Source organism: Macrobrachium nipponense, chromosome 17 (genome assembly GCF_015104395.2).
Source record: "Macrobrachium nipponense isolate FS-2020 chromosome 17, ASM1510439v2, whole genome shotgun sequence".
Taxonomy (NCBI): Eukaryota; Metazoa; Arthropoda; class Malacostraca; order Decapoda; family Palaemonidae; genus Macrobrachium; species Macrobrachium nipponense.
In genome coordinates, this window is record NC_087210.1 from 24,777,141 (window position 1) to 24,799,101 (window position 21,961).

The 21,961-nt window shown below is 35.8% G+C and overlaps 1 long non-coding RNA gene across 1 annotated transcript in view; it reads right to left on the reverse strand.

Moving 5' to 3' along the window:
* The window catches only part of LOC135196017 (uncharacterized), a 470,069-nt gene that overhangs the window by 376,751 nt on the left and 71,357 nt on the right, over positions 1-21,961 (reverse strand). The window contains exon 2 of the long non-coding RNA XR_010310276.1: positions 11,786-11,865. This is a non-coding gene — a long non-coding RNA (uncharacterized LOC135196017). The remainder of the gene's footprint in view (positions 1-11,785; positions 11,866-21,961) is intronic.

Here is a 21,961-nt window from a genome sequence, read left to right on the forward strand (position 1 = left end):
AGATAACATGCCGCACCTGTAGTCATTCAATTGTTTATAAACATTAGTCCAAGCTCCCTGCTTGAGACAACTACCCGACCTATAATTCAAACGGCCTACGTGATCTGTAGCGTGTCTCATTTTGATTGTGTGTGCGTATGAAAACTATGTCATTTGTATGTATGTTTCATATGTTTTCGAACTACTGTCTGTTCCTATTCATAACTTGTAACAGAGATGGTAGACAAGCCAGAACAGAGTTAGCTATCGTCATTAGAAGACCTGTACCTCTTTACCTAAGCTTTATCATGTAGAGGAAATAGGATTAGCCATCATCATTGGCAGAAGCGATGAAGCTATCGTTATTAGAAGACTTGTCAATCATATCTGATCTTCAGCATGTAAAACTTCAGAAGAATACATATATTGTTTTTATATTTCGTGTTTTCTTACAAACCTCCTCACCATGAGTTTAAAAATTTAACATCGTCGTAATAACCAACAAGATAATACCGACTTCGTAAATGATCTACAAACCCCCAGACACGTCCATTGAAGATGGAAGTGCAATACCAACCGACTTAGCGTAAGATTATCGCTAGTCTAACATTACCTCATAGGGCGCCTTATATACAAGGCACAAGCCCTAATATTGGTGGCCAGCGTCCAGACGAACTCTACAACTTCCCTACGAAGAAAACCAGAATGAGAATCATGTATCATAAGAATCAACGACGACGGAAGCAGCAGATTCTTCAAGCAACCTAGTATCATCGTTACGTGAGCGACTTCAGAAAACAATAAAAGAATAGAACTCTTCAACGACGACGAAAGCAAAAAAAAAAAAAAACAGATTCTTCAACCAACTTAGTATCATCGTTTAGTGAATAACTTCAAGAAACAAAACCGACGTGTCCTTTTCCTACGGCAACGGAAACTTCGTCTCTCATTAGAATCATTCAAGAAAACATCATTAGTGAGCGTTTCCGGCACTGACAAAGAAACCAAAACCGAATGCTGTCCTGGGCAGCATCGGTATTTTCACGGGCTCGAATCATCGAAACAACGCGCACGGGGGAGTGAAGCCAAACCAGGTCATCCATGCCGCTAAATAGAGAAGGAGAACCAAAGGCCGTGTGTCGTTATCGGAAACACCGTGACTTCCCACAAAAGCAAGCTAAGTACAATTTTTATTCATTTGGAGTAACTTGAGTGTTTCCTTTGCAGGTCGAATTTCGTTATTCCTGTGGCTGAAGTTACGAGACATTCTTAATCTTACTTTTTTACAGAAATTATCAACATCATTGAGATTTCGCTACTGCGAGTTTTTTATCTTTGAGTGTCTGTTTAAGAAGTTCTACTGAAATATCATATCATATACTATGGTTAATTTTATAATTGGGTGATTATAATCCCTTACGTAACAAATCATATTAAACAGTGAATATGCGTTTACGCAGTGGACGTCTGTATTATACAGATGCATGGATAGGGTCGTTAAGCAACCGTAGTGATTAGAAAACACACAAAAAACAAGTGGAACACCCGTACAAATCTAGATAAATTAGAGGTAACACATTTCGGGTCATGACAATAAATGCTCCTTTGCAAAGTCCCGATCGCAGTTTTAGCCTTGAGTTTTTTGAGTTATATAAAATATCGAACCTCAAATGACCAAACTTAACTTTAAAAATATGGCTGGATTGCAAGGAATAACATGTCTGTAAAAAACTTTCATCGGGCTAAATGCGCTGACCAGGATCCCTCATATTTTCAAATTTTAGCAAAGAATGAAGTACAAACAGTTAATATTGAATGCAGTAGTGATAACTTGTCTTATTAGTAATCGCTCAGTTCCTAATAGTTCGTCATTCATTGCTTTATACGTAACCAGCAACATAATGCTAAAAACACACAATACGTTGCCGATGGTAATAAAGAGAAGGATCTTAATTATTACAAAAAAAATAGAAACAGTAGCCCGTTCAGAATCAAACAAGCAACTCGGTGACTGCGTCACCTAGTCAAGCGGTCAAGGTCAGTCAAAAACTGCCGAAGTGTTCAAAGCATAGCAAATTCCATACAATAAGCGACTCTAGCAGAGTGGGGAAAAGCGATGTTGGTTCATACATACCGATATCTTTTTTGAATTAAAAGGATTTTTCCTATGAAACACACGACGTATAAACGTAATCAGAGCAGGTTTTCGTTTTTTTTTTAATACGTAAGTTATTATAAGTAGTGGTGGATAAAGCCCAACTGTACGCGCCGTAAAAATTAGAATATCTCTTGTTTATTCCTTTAGTACACGTAATATCCTGTATTTACGGACTCACCGTCTGTTGTTCGAACTTCCCTAATGAGAAGTCCGGATAAGCGAGCGTTTTTACAGATACCTCTATAGTTTATAAAAAACATTGATCTGTATCTAGTGTAATTGTAAGATTCATCTAGGGGTATACAAAATATTAACCTTACATCCTGCAAAATAAGGCGTGTTTATCAAAGGGAAATCCTATAAACCTTCAACATATTAAAATCCGTTTGAACAAAATGAGACAGTTAATCAAATAATAACTTATATAAAGGAACTATACAATTTGTCTCATAAATCGTACATTGTTCAAATGACCCAACAGAATTCTCCCACAACCGCAGTCGCACTTTGCACGCAAAATCTCGAGAAGCATGCACCCTCGAATGTCTTAGTGGTGTAAAAAGACTTTGCTGGAAATGAAATTTAATCCTTCCCGACACTCTGAAATATAACGATTTCCGCGAACAAAGCCCTAGACACGGTTGACTCGCTGCAAACACGTTAATATAGTAATCCACAAAAACCTATACATATAAATATCGCATTTCTTTTATTGTTGCTAACTTTTAATCCCGCCCAACCAGTCGTGGATGAATCTCTCTGATAATCTATCTAAAGTAATATCAGTAAAGTCATTCAAGCAGAGGTGATTCAGCAGAAATTTTTTTTTATCTTTTACCTGAATACCAGGAAGAGTTTCTCCATAGCGAGTGATCTCTGGGAAAAACGGATGTAATTTAACACAAATACGGTCTAAGGACAAACATAAAGCTATATACGTACCTTCGTATAGACTCTCACTGCAATTTCAAAATAGAGATAAATGACGAAGTTGAAATATGTTAGTAATAGGAGCCATTAGGAAATCAAATAGCCCATATAATTTTCCCTCAAAAGTCATGCCATTAAAAGATCGGACTTGGCGTATCTGCGTAGATTTTCTGTCGCTTAAACAAGGAAACGACTCCCGATAGTTTCCAGTGCCATGTAGTGACGACATCTTATCTCTGTTAGGTTAGAATAATTTTTTCACCAGCTTGGACTTACTTAAAAGCTTTTACCAGATACCATTACCTAAGTGATTGTACCTCATACTCCCGTTTTCAGCACACTCAGGGGACATTATCAATTTTTTACGTATGCCTCCGGCTTACGTTGCGCCCCAATTACAATATAGTGTTTGGAGACTTTTAGGGGATAACTACATGCCTATATGGATGATCTTGTAATCCTTTCTAATACCTTAGAAGTACATTCACATAAACTAGAGCTAGTGCTACAGAGACAAAGACAAATAATCTCAGAGTAAAATATCTAAATGTGAGTTTTTAAAAACCGAACATGTTTATCTAGGTTTTATGTGTCTAGTCAAGGTCTTAAAAGTAGTCCATGGTAAGGTGTCGGCTATTCATAACTTTCCGGTACTTATTAACGTAAAAGGGGGATACAGCACTTTTGCGCTGTAGTGGGTATTACAATCGTATGTAAATATGTAACTCTTCAATCATGACAGCTCCTTTAACAGATCTTACGAAGAAGAGCGTAGATTTATTATGGTCTGAAAAGCATCAACAGGCGTTCGATATCTTAAAAGCAAAAATTAAAAGCGGAAAAATGCCCAGCTCCAACCTAACGTTAAAAATCCCTGAGTTTTAAATAGAAAGGAATTTTTTTTTATTGCAACAGACGCCTCAGACCAAGGGGTAAGAGGGTATTACTTCAGTAATATGATAAACAGTTGTTCCCTATAGCTTTTTATTCACGTAAACTAAAGCGCCCCTCTGAAAGTAAATATGCAGTAATAGGCAAGGAAGGGCTAGGTATCTTTAACACTAGTACATTTTAAGTTCATAATCTATGGCTATCCTGATAAAGTCCTTACTGAACATGAGTCCTTTACCGAGTTTTTCAAAGGCTTTAATCACAGTCCAAAAGGAACTCGGTGACAAAAAAATGAATCATTTCAGGTTATTGGAGCCAAGATAAGATATCTACCTGGGAAAGCAAATATCATAGCTGACGCATTATCCCGCAATCCCGCACCATACAGCAAAGAACCATTAATTGGACTAAAAGATATAGAAACATCCGTGCCTATTGTTAAAACCGTATCTAAACAAGAAAATTCCTTAACCCAAGAGATCGCGAGCATTGAATATCTGGGTCGGAGCGCAGAACTGTTACAAACTGAACAAAGCAAGTGTCAACAGCGATAAGCAAAACAATAAACACCAAACAATAAACACTTCGAAACTTCGAAACGGAAACAGGGTCAGTGGCTAGGCAAAAACAATAAACACTTCGAGCAGAAACCCTAAAGCAAAAGTATATTATAGTATGTGTATCAGAATAATGTAATCAAAAATGTAATGTTCTATGTAGGTCGTGACAGAGGGAAAACCCGAAGAACACAGCGAGGACTAAACGACAGGTAGTAGTAATAATCTCTCTCATACCAATCGTCATAAAGAACTGGGTTGCATTCCGTCATCCAGGGTTGCCCTCCTATGTCACAGAAAGCCAAAATCACTGTTTTACTGGCCTACAATGCTTACAGATATAAAAAGCACATAACTGATTGTAACACGTGTCATGAAAACAAGGGACACACTAAGACACCTGTCAGTGAAGGCTATCCTGTGCCAAATCAATCCTTTGAAGAATACGTAGAATTATTAACAGAATTACGAGTCTGACAGAGGGAATAAACACTTCTTAGTGTTAATAGTTCCTTGACACGTTATATAGAATTAATAGCACTAGGAATATTTATGAGTGCTAAATCAGTAAATATGGAATTCAACACATAATAATCTGTGACTCGGGTGGTGTAAATCAATAATAATCTCCTTAACACGTTGTGTGAATTCCTTTCCATTAAGAAAACCAATAATATATTTTATCACCCAGAGTCAATCGGTTTGGTAGAATACCGGATAATTAAATAGGAAGTGTCAATGTCTTACGAGTTAACAACTCGTGATATTGGATCCGAACTGGATTATAGCGGTTCTCGCGGTTTTAAATACCTTTATCATTTATATCTTGTATCTATAGAATTGATGCCGCAAGTAGCCTTATACGGTACGCCGCTAGAACACTTTTCCCACATATTCAAGCCAACCATTAAATTTATCAAATATATATAAAAAATATATAAATAAATAAATAATAAAAAAATAAAATAAATATGGATACAAGTGGAGTCAATATAATACACTCTGTAAGAAGTCGGAAGGGTTACAAATTATAATAAAAAAGGAATCACGATAAAATCAATAAGCAAAACGTAACCATAGATTAATTAAATATCCAAATATATATGCGTATATATTTAGCAATGACATATAAGCTAAAAGTTCAAATACATATCCAAAACCTACTGACATATTGTCTGTCCCGGTGATTTATATTCGTAGTCAATGAAAAAAAAAAAAATAATAATAAAATAAAATAATAAAAATAAATAAATAAATAAATAAAATAAAATAAAAGAGATTTTAAAGTCAGGAAGTCTAGAAGTGAAAAAGTTATCTATGAAATAATCCTATATGAATCTTATACAGGGCTAATAATATATATAGAATTTGTATGGAAACCTTTTTCATATAGTTTGAATAAGGAATATTTAATTTCACATAATTACAATTATGCAGATTTCCAACATGAAACTAATATATTGTTCAATTTTGGTACTGTTTTTTTTTCAGACATTCTTTTCGTGTGGGTCGAGTATTAAAAGATAATAAATTTATCCTAAAGTCGTATTTATTACAGCAAGTAACGTAACTCTTAGCTGGCTGAGAGCAATCTCCTGCCAAGTGACGACGTCATCATTGCCGTATCAGTATTTGTTCCTTTTAACCTCAATAATCTGCTTACACAGGCTTCATCTCGCGCTTGCAAAAGCAGATTGACTGGAGAAAGGACTGCCTAGCCCGAACTTCTCATGGGCATGGCAGACGTTAGGTACAAGTGTCTATCGGTGTGCGCAATGCAACTTTAGCTAAGGAGTTGCAATCATTTTAAAAATAATAACAAAATAAGCAAATAGAATTTCTATAACAACAAAATGAATTAATTTTTCTGAACCTCATAGACATTTAGAAGTATCAAGATATATATGTGAAATATTTACTTGCAACATTAGCCTATTACAATTCAAAGTAAAACATTCATGGGGAAAAATGTTCAAAACATTTCTTGAAAAACCCAAAGTTTATTTAGAAATTAGTTACATAGTGGGTTTTTTCGTTGCATCTCCTACCTATTAATAAAAAGTTTTTAAAATTAACCTCAGAGGATGCGCGCGAGAATATTGAATATGAAACTTTTGTTAGGGCACATAGGATCAGATTTTATTCACAACTTAATTTCAGTTAGCATAGAGAAATACAGAATCATGATTAATCTTCTCTTTGACTCTTATGTTGCCTGGCAATCTTACAAATAGCTCCGTTTCACACTTCTTTGTCTAGTAACTTACTACCAGTAATATCGAATTTTCTTTGGGATTCGTATTGAATATCTGTTTATTTTTTATAATTATGGATATTTTTACAGTCCTCATAGACCTGGATAGGTTCACTCATTGTTAATGCCATGGATAAAAAAGTTTGTACAGCGGACTCTTTTGAATTCCAAAATATCAGCGAATTCCAATGTGGGTTAAGTCTGGTCTAAATGGCTCTCTCCCCTCCCCTGTATTTGGATGTCGTCTGAATTTACTTTGCCCTTGTGACAAGTATAATTTTCACTTGCAGGCTGATTAATGGAACCTGGTTACAGTATCCTGCAGTACGAGAGTTTCACATCGCAACTTCAAAAAATCGTTCGTCGCAGCGGACGACTACAGTCAAGTAACAACCGCCTACAATGTGAAAGGAATTTCATGGACTTCTTCGACCGACACCGTATCTCGTCGTTAATCTCGACCGACACCGTATCTCGTCGTTATTCTAGTTTTAATGCGGAATGCTCCGGCGGCTGTCGGAATCGACTACGAAAGGGACATACTTCCGACAATTACGACCCGAAGGATATTCAACTCTACTTTGCTGGCGAAGGACTCGTGCTGGGATGATCTATTCATCGCGAACGTAATCGTGTAGCTTAGGATGCAGAGAATAAGTATGAGCGCAATATAGAATGCTGGACCCGCCCAGGCAAATTTTCCCCTTGTTTTAACCCTGTGAAATAGGCCGTTTCATTGGGCCATAGGTGGTTGTCTGGAACTGTGTAATGGACGAAAAGTTGTTCGAACGCTAGTTAAAAGTGAAGTAGTATAACCTCGGTCATGTATCCTATATATATTTAAAAAGTATCATGTATCCTATATATAATTGATCATAATAACAGAGTCGAAATATCTTTGGCGTAGTACGTCAATAGGCAATCTCTTATATAACAAAATTGATCATAAATAACAGAATCAGAAAAATATATTCTTTGCGGTGTAACGCCAATAGGAATCTATTTAAAGTGCACATATATTAATCATAATTATATGAATCCATATACATATGTATAAACAAATCAGGTAGCCTTAGCCTATGAATCAATCTTGTGTCTTTTACCTGTACCAAATATCTGGGGGCAGTTATATGAGTTAGTATATTGATTAATGTATCAGATATATAACATTTAGCATAAAAATCAACGAATCAATCAGCATAAACATTAATAATTTTATCAATTCATATATGAAATTTTTTATCAGTTAAAATATGATTTTTATCATGTTAATCTTCATTCTATGCAATTATCAGAGTACATTAGTATTTCTGTAGCATATGTATCTTAATGAGATGAAGTGAAAAAACTGTATCATTCATATATCACGTGATCACTATTATTTACCAATATCATTGTTTTTATATTTTATTACTTGAATCAATTCATGTACACAATGAATTTTTATTTACTTATATATATATATATATATATATTCACATAGTGTCTGTATCACACTCCTATAAGTCAAATGCAAGTCAAGTTTGAGTAATATTCAGTAGTTGGTTTGGTTTGGTAGCTGACCGAGCTGATGTAAGTGTTTACATAATAAAATATGGAATGTTAGTCCTATATATAAAAGTCTAAAACTAAAGAGATCAACCAGATTGCTTGCAGGAATGTGATCAGACTAGAGACGCTAAAGATGACGTATGCAATAAGTATGTAGGCTAAGATAACATGCCGTCACCTGTAGTCATTCAATTGTTTATAAACATTAGTCCAAGCTCCCTGCTTGAGACAACTACCCGACCTATAATTCAAACGGCCTACGTGATCTGTAGCGTGTCTCATTTTGATTGTGTGTGCGTATGAAACTATGTCATTTGTATGTATGTTCATATGTTCGAACTACTGTCTGTTCCTTCATAACTTGTAACAGAGATGGTAGACAAGCAGAACAGAGTTAGCTATCGTCATTAGAAGACCTGTACCTCTTTACCTAAGCTTTATCATGTAGAGGAATAGGATTAGCCATCATCATTGGCAGAAGCGATCAAGCTATCGTTATTGGAAGACTTGTACAATCATATCTGATCTTCAGCATGTAAAACTTTAGAAGAATACATATATTTTTATATTTCGCGTTTTCTACAAGAACCTCCTCACCATGAGTTTAACACATCGTCGTAATAACCAACAAGATAATACCGACTTCGTAAATGATCTACAAACCCCCAGACACTCCATTGAAGATGGAAGTGCAATACCAACCGACTTAGCGTAAGATTATCGCTAGTCTAACATTACCTCATAGGGCGCCTTATCATACAAGGCACAAGCCCCTTAATATATTATACACACACATATCAGTATATATATATAGTTATATATATATATATATATTATATACTATAATATATATATATATATATATATAATAATATATTATTATTATATATATTATATTATTATATATATGTGTGTGTGTATATATATATATATATATATATATATATATATATATATATATATATGTATAATTATATATATATATATATAATATATATATATATATTTATTTATATATTACTTGGTTGGAGGTGGAAAACACACTCCGACAATGACACAGGGGTTTACGAAATCCCAAACCAGGACTTTGACCAATCTTACATCGGATTTACAGGATAATTACTTCCCCTGAGATTAATACAACACAAACAGTCAGTTAGGTATGGACAACAGAACTCAGCTATTTTCAACCATATAAATGAACATCACCATAGAATAAACTGGAATTTGTCACGTATAATTTATAGCAGCAACTGCCGGTACATGTGTCAAATGATTGAATCAGCCTTAATAAAAGAGAGGCAGGTAATGAACATCTCAAAAGGAGCATGGGACTCAGATGTGATCGTCAAGATTTTCATTCAACCAATACCTAAGAAGATTAAAGGAAGATTATCAGCGGGGGTGACCTAAATTGGCTTACTTGTGGATGGACCTCTTGGTATAAATACCACCTTTTCTGTAAACTTTTCTCATTCATCTACCTGAAGAGGGAGACAGCAGTCTCTGAAATATAGTAATTTTTCTCTCTATATTTTGGTGTTTTTATGGGCTCCTTTTATTAGATGGAATTCTGTTGTAACAAAACATATTTACCAGTCATATATATATATAATATATATATATATATATATATATATATATATATATATATATACAGACACATGCATACATAAAAACATAGGTACACACACACGCGAATGGAATAACTTGTGCACTAAGGGAATTATAAGTGATAAGTTCTTCAACCACTCGGCCTTCACGTACAATGTCCTGTCGAATTCAGATCTATTCTCTGAATCGATATCTGCCCGTTACCACATTGATAGCTGATGTTTAAATTAGCAACACTTGGCTAATACCTATATATTTCTTGTTTGTGTGGGTGTAACCAAGTGTGTAACTTCGATAGCTCCCACTTCTACATAAGAAGACAGAAAAAAGATCTTTTTCTTATGGTCGGGGCTTCTGTTTCAACTTCCTGTTATATTTCCAACATTATGAAGGCACAGATACACTATTATCTCAGCTGCAAACAAGCATTACATATCCGGCATGAAGCATAATATTAGAAATGCGTTGGATTATAAAAGCTTAATGACGAAATAAAATTAATATCATTTCAATGACAATAATAAAGTTAGTTATATTGTAGCAGGGTTGTGGATAAATTAAATGGATGTTCTTCTGGTGCAATGACAGTAACACAGCTGTGTAACAACCCCAGTGATGTATTTGCTAGTTCGATATTCAGTCGTAAGTAATAAATACAAAATAAAAGCATCTCGTAACAGTTAAATTGTTCAAAAGACTAAAGCTCCCTCTGCTAGATAAAACCCATTCTTTTCACTGGTTAAAATCTTCAGGAGGACGTCCAATACAATCTAGTCATTGTCTATGAAAAGAGAAACATTATGCAATCTCAGAGAGTAGAATCCAAACACATCCTAAGACGGAGGGTCACCGAAAGCACAGAACAACCTTGATGATGGATTATTACTCAAAAGGAGTGAAGTGGTTTTCGGTGGGAGCAAGGGTAAGGGAAGTGAGGAAGTGTAGTTGGCTCAACTGTATGTTGCATTATGAGAAAAGATTACTTTTTTTGATGAATGACCTGTTAATTATTCATTCTTCTTATTCGGCGTCTATTATTATCCTTGGAATATTCATTTGTTTGCTTGTCTATAATTGGTATAAAATTGTAAGGTCTTTCTCAAGAAGATAAAATAAAAGCTAATCGTCCCCCAACACTGACATGATTTGTACAGAGGATTTCGCTGAAGGTTAGTTTTCTATAGTCATGATGACTTGCATTACGGAGCGATTGTTTCGTGTCAAATTTAGCTTTTCCCAACATTCTTGCAAATCTGTCCTGTAACTCACTCACACACACTTGCCGAATTCAAACTACTCCACAGAAAGCCCGATGAAGTTTACGCTTAAAACTGTTATTAATTACGAATTATGAGATCCAGTTTTTCTGAAGGATTTTGGCGAGATGTTTACGAATTGGTCATACATTTCTGTCGAAAATAATTGTTAGCCTGTTAGTACGGCCTCACAATGAGGAACCGGAGTGACCTCAATGTCATAAGTGAAACTTATGACATGAAATCATAACTAGAGAAGCAGCTTCTACCTAACCTGACTTGGGCCTCCATAAATCAATGAAAAATTTCCTTGCCGTAATAACTTGGGCATTTGTTGACCTCTTTCTTTGTCCCTGAATGGATGTGATTTTTCTGGCCTTTCATAACCACCCGTAAAAATCACAACTTCGGCTTTCAGAAACCTTATTTTACCTTCACAATCACTAACTTCCTGAGTAATAAAACCTACATCTATCTAACTACATTGTACTTTCCTTAGCAAATTCGTAAAAATCACATAAAATAAATACAAAAACCCATGTACTTCATTAATATTTTGAATTACATAATGATGAATAACGCCTTCAGTACCTACCTATTTCCAAATGAGGTTTTTCTCCTGAATATACCTTCAATTCTCAGGACCACTCACAAATTAGTGACGTGTAAAAGGTCCTGAAAAGAAAGAAGTAAAGAAAAAGTCCACTACAATGAACAAATATATACCTTAACATATGAAATGCACGCATATACAGGTAACTGTTTATTGTTTAGCTCTTCTGGTGCTTAACGTTTACCCTAACAAGCACTTAAGTCGGGAAAATACATTTACCAATCATGGATCTACCCATCAGACTAAATTTACCCAAAGTGAAAAGTAGACCATATATACTGAACTAAATATTAAATGTCACAAATGCAGCCAATGTACCAACTCAAAATGTACCCAGTACACAAATGTACCTAAATATATATATATATATATATATATATATATATATATATATATATATATATATATAATATATATATATATGTAAGTCCTAGGGTTTATAATTAATGGATATATTGCCAAATGTGTTCTTGTTTGGGACCTTTTTGGAATGTGAAGAACAGAACCGAAGCAACGACCCGAGAAAAGCTGATAAATGATTTCTGTGGTGGCGTGATATGAAAACTGCATAGAAAGACGGGTCAACGTTCGTGCTGTAGTTATGTCAGTTCATGGGTCTTTGTTCAAAGTGCCTTTGGGAAACTAGCTGCGACCAGTAATATGAGGCGTTGTCGAAGTGTGCATTCGTATATGCATGTGCGCCTCTTCTATTCTTAATGTATCGCAAATCAAGTCTATGGGAGACTTGCATAGAGACGTCTGTGGGAGAAAGGCAAGATGCCGGGGGAGCTCTGCGAAAGTTTATTTGTATTCAGTGAGTGAAATATTCCGGCTGCATGGGTAAGTTGCATTACTTTAGCCAAAGGGGTGGCTTGTTGTCTGTTTGACATTTGTAAGAATATCTAATCTTTAAACTTTGTCTTTAAACTTATGTGTACTTACGAGTGTGTTTCTCGTGTCTTTGAAACAGACGATTCTGGCGAGGAACTATGTGTTCTGGCAAGGGGGGGACCGGGGACCTAGAGGGTCCCGATGGGAGAATAGACAATTGGTGTGACAATTACTGTTTTAGACATTTTAATGTTGGGGGTTTAACTGAATTAAGTTAGTCAGTAAAAACTCTCTTATTTGATTACTTGTTAGAATGGAGAGAAAGAGGTGGAGAGAGAGAGAGAAAGAAAAGTCGCGAGCCGTTGGTTGCTTGGAGAGAGAGAGAGAGAGAGAGAGAGAGAGAGAGAGAGAGAGAGAGAGAGAGAGAGAGAGAGATTGTGTGTCAGTTTGCCTGACGCTCGAGTTACACGTTTACCAAATAAATAACGAGATTAATATCCTGTTAACAGATTTGGTGGCAGCGGGTAACAAGCGGTATAAAAGTTTTTTTTTTAGGCCTAGGTACGCTAATGATGAGATAGGTGACCAGTTAAACGTAGAGGGGTTATGGCTTTGCGATAGTTTTCGAACGACAAAGCCTTTGTGGGATTGTGGAAAATTATTAAATTGTTAGGTTTCAGTTGCTAAGTGAAAGGGGTAGAGAAATATCCATCCATGAGGATGTGTGCTGAGGAAAGAAATTGTATTAGAGTCATCAAATTTGCCCATACCGAGACCCTCCAAGGCGTGAGTTACTCAGTCTGGTTTGTGTGTGAATGATTTTCAGGTGCTTTCTCGCTGCGGTTTGATGAGTGCGTTGTGCCGACGAGATTCGCGTGTTTTACGCAGATTCCGGGGTGGTTTTCTCTTATTTTGAAGATGTAAGTGTTACGGTGTTTTTTTTTTAATCCTGGTGGGTTTTTCGAAATAGCTCAGTGTAATGGGACTGGTTTAAAATACCACATTTTTTTTTTCTCCCATAGTAGCAGAAAGTGACATATTTTCTTTATTGGCTCGTGTTTAGAATAGACACATTCATCTTTGTTTAACATACAAGTGTGTATAAAGTGTTTTTCATGCATGCAAACTGTGCTTGTATTGCATTTTCTTGAAGACAAAGAGTGCCCACCTACTCTTGGGGGCTCAGCAAATTTCTGCTAACGAATGCAAAAGGGCATTGCTTACCGGGAGATTGGCTTGCCTCAGGGATACTGCATTGGAGGGTACTGCTACTACTACTGGTGTATACCTCAGGGGTACTCAGACACTGTTCAGGGGGGTTGTTCTATCGCTTGACTGGGGGGTGTTTCAATGCTCAGTGGGGGGAGAAACTTTTTTTTCTCAGTGTGGGTGAACTCCTTCCTTTTTTTTTCTTTGTCGGGGTGTTGAGAGACGAATTTGCCCTTGAAAAAGATTTTCCAATGCCAAGACATCAGCTGATTGATTAGTTGTTGACGGGAGATACCAGTAGAGATTTTTTTAGAAAAGAGATTTTCTTTCTCGTGAATGAAGAGAAAAGTAAATAACATGCATGGGATGTGGTGTATGTTTTCCTTATTCTTTGGAAGACACAAATATAATGGGGACACACAGATTATTATTATTTTTTATTGTGTTGGAGTGATTAGTTAAAATGCCGGTGATTGGTGTTGCATCTGGTGTTGATTTTGGGTGTGGCAATGGTGATGTATACTGTGGGGTTTGGCAATACTGGTGTATGCTATTTCAATTACACCCTTACTTGAGATCTTTGCAAGAGAATTATTACTATGGAGAATTACTATTATTATCAATAATTGTTATTGTTTTTATAGATAATTTATGGGAGGGTTATTTAAGTATAATCGTCAATACGGGAGACTTGTTTTACGAGAGATTTGAGATATTTCATGGGAGATTATTTTATGATTATTACAGATAATTATATCATGGAGAATTATTACCATGAATTATTGGGAGAAATCTTGGGGTTAATTATTTGTTGAGTTTTTGTAACTTTGGATAATATTTCAGTAATTCATGAGTGATGAGTTTTGCTGAATCCTGATGAATCTGGCTGAATCTTGGTGAATTTTGTGCTGAACTTTTGGGTGAATGGACAAGTATTAACATTGGTGATGTTTTTTTCATACTAATACTAGTGATTTTGATGATAGCAATTTTGGTGGTTTTGCTGATAATGGTACTTCTGATACTGATTTTTTTTTATATATACTAATACGTGGGTGCTGTAATGCTATCAAGGGTGGTGAAATCTTTTTTGAATTTGGGAGGAACTAACAACACATTTTTTTTTTCTTTTTATGAGTTCAGCAGATAATTGCTTGACATACGTGAGTTACGGGAGATAGTTAACAATACCGTTAATTTTTATTTTCTCCTTTTTTGGAGGTTAGCCATCGCTGACACAAGTTTTTTTATCATGGGTGAATTTGAATTTATTTTTTCTCTCCAGTTGGTGTGAATATTTTTTTTAATGTCTCAGTTCGTGACTTAGAGTCATTGTTCGGGAATGTGTTTGTGTTTTCAGCTATATGATGCTGCACACAGAGATTTATGGGAGAATTTTTTGCATTTGTTTGAATGCATACGTAATGGCACTGCATTTTTTTTTCTGGATATTTGTGTTCCAGAAATTGTGAGTTTTCTTGCACAGTACATTTGTATTTGTGACAACTTTGCCAGAGATAGGAAACTTGGCTAAGTTTCTAGTGGCCTATGTCGTAGTGCATATGGAGAAGTCTTTGCTTAGACACTTTGTATTTGGAGTTTTGTTATAATGAGTTGTGGCACATTGGTGATTTTTTCTAGAATTTCCTGGACAGTTTTATTTGCCGAGTTTTTGCCCTTTTTCAGCAATTATGCTAAGGAGAGAGTTTATAATTTTTTACTATAACATTGAGTTATTCTCTTGAGAATTGGAGATATATTATTTTGGAGTTATAATTTGAGATATAATATGTTGGAGATATATTTTTGGCCATTTAATATTTGCCTATGTGGTGAGAGCTATGTTTAGTTCAATTATTTTGCAGCCATCTTTGTTGCAAATGGAGACACATTTTTGGAGATATATGGGGCAATATTTGTGAGTGTGTGAGTAAGATGCTTTGAGTGCACATTTTTTTTTAGATATATTTTTTTGGAGCCTTGTTTTATTCCACATGGAGTTATTGGTGAAATAGAGGTAAATATCTTTTTTATTTGCCGAAATAGAGGTGATTATTTTTTATTCCTGGAGTGGTGGTTTTTTTTTATTAACATGTGGCTATGGGGGTTGGTTATTAACCAAATGGAGGAAATATTTTTATCACCGGAGTGGTGTTATTATTAATATGGTGTCTCATATTTAATATATGGAGGTAGAATTAATCTTTGGCGGGTGACCCTTTTTTGTGGTTATGGAGTTTTTTTTCTCGAGCAAGAGAAGATTTCTGTGGTTCTTTCATGACTATTTGGAGGCGAGTGGCATTACTGCATTGTGGTCCTATGGAGATGTGTGCATTTTTTATGTTCACAAGTGTATTATTTTTGGAGGCATATAATTGGGCAGTGTCACATGAGAGAATACGTTTTCGAGACAAATCTTTGAACATATTAGTCATATCCGGGAGTTAATTTTGTGAAATGAGCTTACTTCATGTCAGTTAGACCTTTTTCTATAAAATCATGAGTTTCCAAAATTGTGTGTCTGACTAGACATTTTTTATGCTGCAGCCAAGCATACATGTCCGCAGGTGGATTTTTCTGCTGACAAGCACTGTGCTGGTTCCTTTTCCTCTGGTGGTGATTGCTCAGAGTTTTTGCAATATCTGGAAATGTTGACAATAGCATTTCACGAAAGCGCATGTGTGAGAGTTTGCTTTCTGTCCGTGTCGGTCGATGAAAGTTGCGATGGCAAATTCCGTAGCTATTCATGGGGCATTTCTTGGGAAAAATGCGGGGGGTTATGCATATTATACATATATTATGTTTTTTGTGATGGGGGAAATTTACTTGTGATTATCTTTTTTTTATTCTTCTTCCTTTTCCTATGAGAGATGTAATTGGGATTTAGCTTTAAATAGCATTTCTTTTTGGACGGGAGATGTAATTTATCGGGGTTGTTAGTTACGTAAATGGGAGTTTGACATTAAGTCTCATTGTAATTAATTATATGAGCAGTAAAGGGGTTTTGCTATTAAAAATTGGAGATTTTTGCTGATTTTGTGAATTGCTGTAATATCAGAGCTTGAGAGAATATTTTTGGGTCTGGGCGTGTAACTTGATTTTTTTTCCCCTTGGGTTCATTGTCTTTTTTTTCCTTTTTTTTATTTATGAGAACATTCGAGTTTGAAATGTGAGTGAAGAAGTCCATGGAGTTGCTGTGAGTTTTGGATTGTGTGTGTGTGCTGATGTCTGAGTTTGGAGAATTGAGTTGGAGAACTTGATATTTTTTTTTTCTCTTTGCGAGTTGTGATGATGACTTATGATTTAGTTGTCATATTAAATGTAGTTAATTAGGAGACATTCAGTTAGTATTTCTGACTTTTTGAGAATGTTTGATAGAAGTAGTTGTCTGGGGTTAATTCTTTTTTGATTGACCGATGACTTGACTGACATACTAACACACCATAAAAGTCGTTCCCCAACGCTAGCAAGACGTCCACCAGCCGTGCAGTGTTTTGCTGTCGTTTTGCCCATGGTGATTACGAGAGTTCTACAGTGTTCAACAGCGCTTTTGGGGATCTGCAGAAGCCGTTAGAAGCCTTCTACAATGAGGGAGGCATCCCGTCTTCCTACATCATGTTTCAGTCTGTTCAGGAAGTTGCAGACAAAGAGGGATATTCAAGAATCCAAGATGAGAGAAAATTCTAGTGTTATTTGAGATGAAGCGTGACAGACTTTATTTTATAATGCCAGAGATGGGCAGTTATTATTTATATTTTATTTTAAGCCAGCCAATGTTTTATATTATTAAGCTGTTTTGTTCAACCTTTTGCTAGGCGGGAGCTAGCAATTGTGCGAGGCCGAGCTATGTAAGCCCTAGGGTTATAATTAATGATATATTGCCAATATGTTCGTTGTGACCTTTTTGGAATGTGGAGAACAGAGCCGAAGCATCGACCCGAGAAAAGCTGATAAATGATTTCTGTGGTAGCGTGATATGAAAACTGCATAGAAAGACGGGTCAACGTTTATCCTGTAGTTATGTCAGTTCATGGGTCTTTGTTCAAAGTGCCTTTGGGAAACTGGCTGCGACCAGTAATATGAGGCGTTGTCGAAGTGTGCATTCGTATGTGCGTGTGCGCCTCTTCTATTCTTAATGTATCACTAACCAAGTCTATGGGAGACTTGCATAGAGACGTCTGTGGGAGAAAGGCAAGATGCCGGGGGAGCTCTGCGAAAGTTTATTTGTATTCAGTGAGTGAAATATTCCGGCTGCATGGGTGAGTTGCATTACTTTAGCCAAAGGGGTGGCTTGTTGTCTGTTTGACATTTCTAAGAATATCTAATCTTTAACTTTGTCTTTAAACTTATGTGTACTTATGAGTGTGTTTATCGTGTGTTTGAAACAGACGATTCTGGCGAGGAACTATGTGTTCTGTCAAGGGGGGGACCGGGGACCTAGAGGGTCCCGATGGGAGAATAGACAATTGGTGTGACAATTACTGTTTTAGACATTTTAATGTTGGGGGTTTAACTGAGTTAAGTTAGTCAGTAAGACTTGGATCATTATCTTTCCGTTATTAAATAAATGTATTTTTGTAATACAACTCTCTCATTTGATTACCTGTTAGAATGGAGAGAAAGAGGTTGAGAGAGAGAGAGAAAGAAAAGTCGCAAGCTGCTGGTCGCTTAGAGAGAGAGAGAGAGAGAGAGAGAGAGAGATTGTGTGTCGGTTTGCCTGACGCTCCGAGTTACATGTTTACCAAATAAATAACGAGATTAATATCCCATTAACACACACACACACACACACACACACACACATATATATATATATATATATATATATATATATATTATATATAAATATATATATATATATATTTATATATATATATATATATATATATATATATATATATAAAATCAAATCGAGGAAGAAAGTAATTGGGGAAAGTCCATCCCAAGACCTAGATAATACCTTAATTTTCCCTGAGAAAAGACTAACATAACCAATTGACCACAAGACCTCAGTGAGTCTGAATACACAGTAAAAAAAAATCCACCAGCAGATACAGTCCGATTGGATATAAAGTAAAAAGTACAAAACCGTTGTTTGTGCTGACCCCCCCTCTCGTTAGTCAACAGAAACAGTAAAGGAAATATCGATTGTTCTTACAGTTGCTTTGCAAAATGATTTTTCCATTTCTGTACAACAGCAGCAAAAGTCTCTATTGATGGTGCCTATTCAGAATGTAATGGTTTTTTTATTGAGAAGATAACACGATTGTGTTAGAAAGCTTAGTACGTCCAGAACCTCGTTTTTTGGAATGAGTTTCATTTGCTAAAGTTTTGCAGTGTGACGCACCCTTAGTCATCTGTACATGGAATAAACATGTCTTATGGAATATGATGAAAAAAAGTTAATCTTCCTGTGATTTTGCTGAAGATATAAGCAGAAGTGCTCGAAGATATGAATATTTCCTGGCCATTTTTTTTCTTTTTTTTTTAATAAAAGGAGTGATTACAATAGAGCTATGATGAGTGAAAATGGGTGCAATGTAATAAGGATATGGAAGGTATATAGTATATCAGAAAGTTGAGATGAAGGTGAAAAATCATATATAGGTACTTTATTTGAATTTTTTTTCTTTATTTACAAAATGGCGAAACAGAAAAATTACATGGTACTTGAGACACACTACAATAAAGGAATGTTAGGAATGGCTACATACGAATACTGATAATCTGTATGATGTTAAATTATGTCTTTTTAAGTTGTTATATATAAGGCATTAAGGCGTTCATATCAAACAGAACGAGAAAAATCAACCATTTTTCGTGATTTTGGGATAAATCAAAACCTCAAAGCAACAAACAAATACCCACAGTGTCACGTTCTTGTCAAATATATGAAAGTCTGATCCTTTCTTTTCTTAATCTCCTAAACGCACCACAGTCGTATGAAATAAAAATTAGTGAAATAACAGAGTTAGAATCGAAAATTCCTGGAAGGTTTATCTCATTACTTGTCGAAGAGTTTTGTTACCTGCAGTAAACTGTCACGAAGTAAAATGTCTTTCATAAAAACGCAAAACGGTGTATACCACTCTTACCTCGGTTATCACCAAATTATTCATGCATTCTGTGATACTTCAGTACTGCGTTGCCCTTTAAATCCCGTCGCCATACTCCCCTATAATAACGAAGACAAAGAGACAGAGTAAAAATGACTTATACCATTACAAGTAACAACATAAAGCTTCATTTCATTCGACGGACATAAAGGCTGCTAATTGGGGTAAACAATGAAGTGGGCAGAGGTTCTGTTAATTAATCGTAAATCGTGAAAAGTAACTTTTGTCTGAGCAACATTGGTTTCACGAGCATTCGGTGGCTAACTTCTTATCCCAATTGTATTGTAATAAAAATAGGTTTTGACACAGTCATTAATTAACTGTGTGGATATACATATATATATATATATATATATATATATATATATATATATATATATATATATATAAATCAAATAAACTACTAATAAGATGTAGTTCTAACGCTTTGGATAAGGGTTATATAAACTATGGCAAGCACTATAGTTAATAGTAAACTATAATTAGATTGAACACAGTTAAGAGAGAAGAGTGACAGAAGAGAATTATTAATACTGATGTAACATTGGATTAAAAGCGCTGTAATATAGACCGTTCGTTTACTACATTACAGCACGAAAGAGAAATGCCACAAAACCAACGATGATGATAAAAAAAAAAAATTTTACATTAAACAAACGGATTATAAAGTTAAAATAGTTTAAGACACCTAACAGGAGGTGAAATACTTCGAATTCTTTCAATTCAAAATAAAATCACAACTAAGATCTCAATATAAATCCGCTATAACAAGACATATCGAAACCAGCGAGGGAGGCTCATACTTTGCCAGTCCGGAAATTCGAATTCCATTATGGATAACTTGAAGGACGCTTTTCTGGAAGTTCGAGATATTCCAATATGCCCTTCAGGAGACAACACGTAAACTCAGAAGGGCGAGAGTTGAAAACACCCTCAGGCTCTCACACAGGAGGAATCGTACTCTGTCAGCGGCGACCTGGATTAGGACTCAAAGGGCTCTGACACGCGATCCATCTGGCAGGAATAGCAGCACAATCTAACATCGCCAGAATTGAGGGAGGAACGGTGGGAATGGCGAAGGCGGGAGAGGATGAGTGGCAAACATGTAGAAGGAGTTGGTGTAGATGAATTAATGTGAAAAATTGCATACAGTTTTCAATCAGCTAACAGTTTATTTCTAAATTTGAAAGGCGTTTGAGCGAAATTTTCATTATTTAATAAGCTCTATTATAGATGCACCAGCTCTCCATCGGCGTTTACAAGACAGGGTAGTCTCCAGTGTAAAAAATACTTTATAATCACTGTAATGCTAAGTTCAGAAACGTCGACTTTATTACGTTACTAATTTGAGAAGACATGCGTATTCTGATCACTGTCCGGTGTTCATCGTTCATTTAAATAAGTCACCACTGCGCAAAATTAAAATAGACAAGGGCTCCCCAAAATGAAATACCTTTAAAAACAAACATTCAATCTGTATGAAAACGCCTGACTACTTTATTCTGCAGGAGTCTAAAATTTATATATACTAGCAGACCAACCCGGCACTGTTCAGGTAATCTCTGAATGACAACCGATAAACTCTCTCTCTGTCTCGTCGGCCCGGCACAGCCCAGGTAACCTCTGATGACAATTGATAAACTCTCTATCTCTCCTGTTAGGATTGTTGCTTTAGTTACATTGCCCAACATTTTTGACACTACATTTCACCACTTCTCGCCCCCCTTTCCTATTGGGGCTGAACTTGGACTTGAAGGGCATCAGAAGTGTCTCTATTCATCTCAGCGACCTTGAAAACTAAGAAATAGACACTGATATCGTTTTTCAATTATTTCTACATGTTGCCCCTTCCTACCACTTTCTCACCCCCTCCCTATAGGGCATCAAGAGTAGTATCACTATTCATCTCGGCAACCTCAAAAACTATGGATTGGACATTACTACCTGTTGTTTTCGGTTATTTTTACGTCACCCCCTCCTACCCCTTATAACACACCTTCCT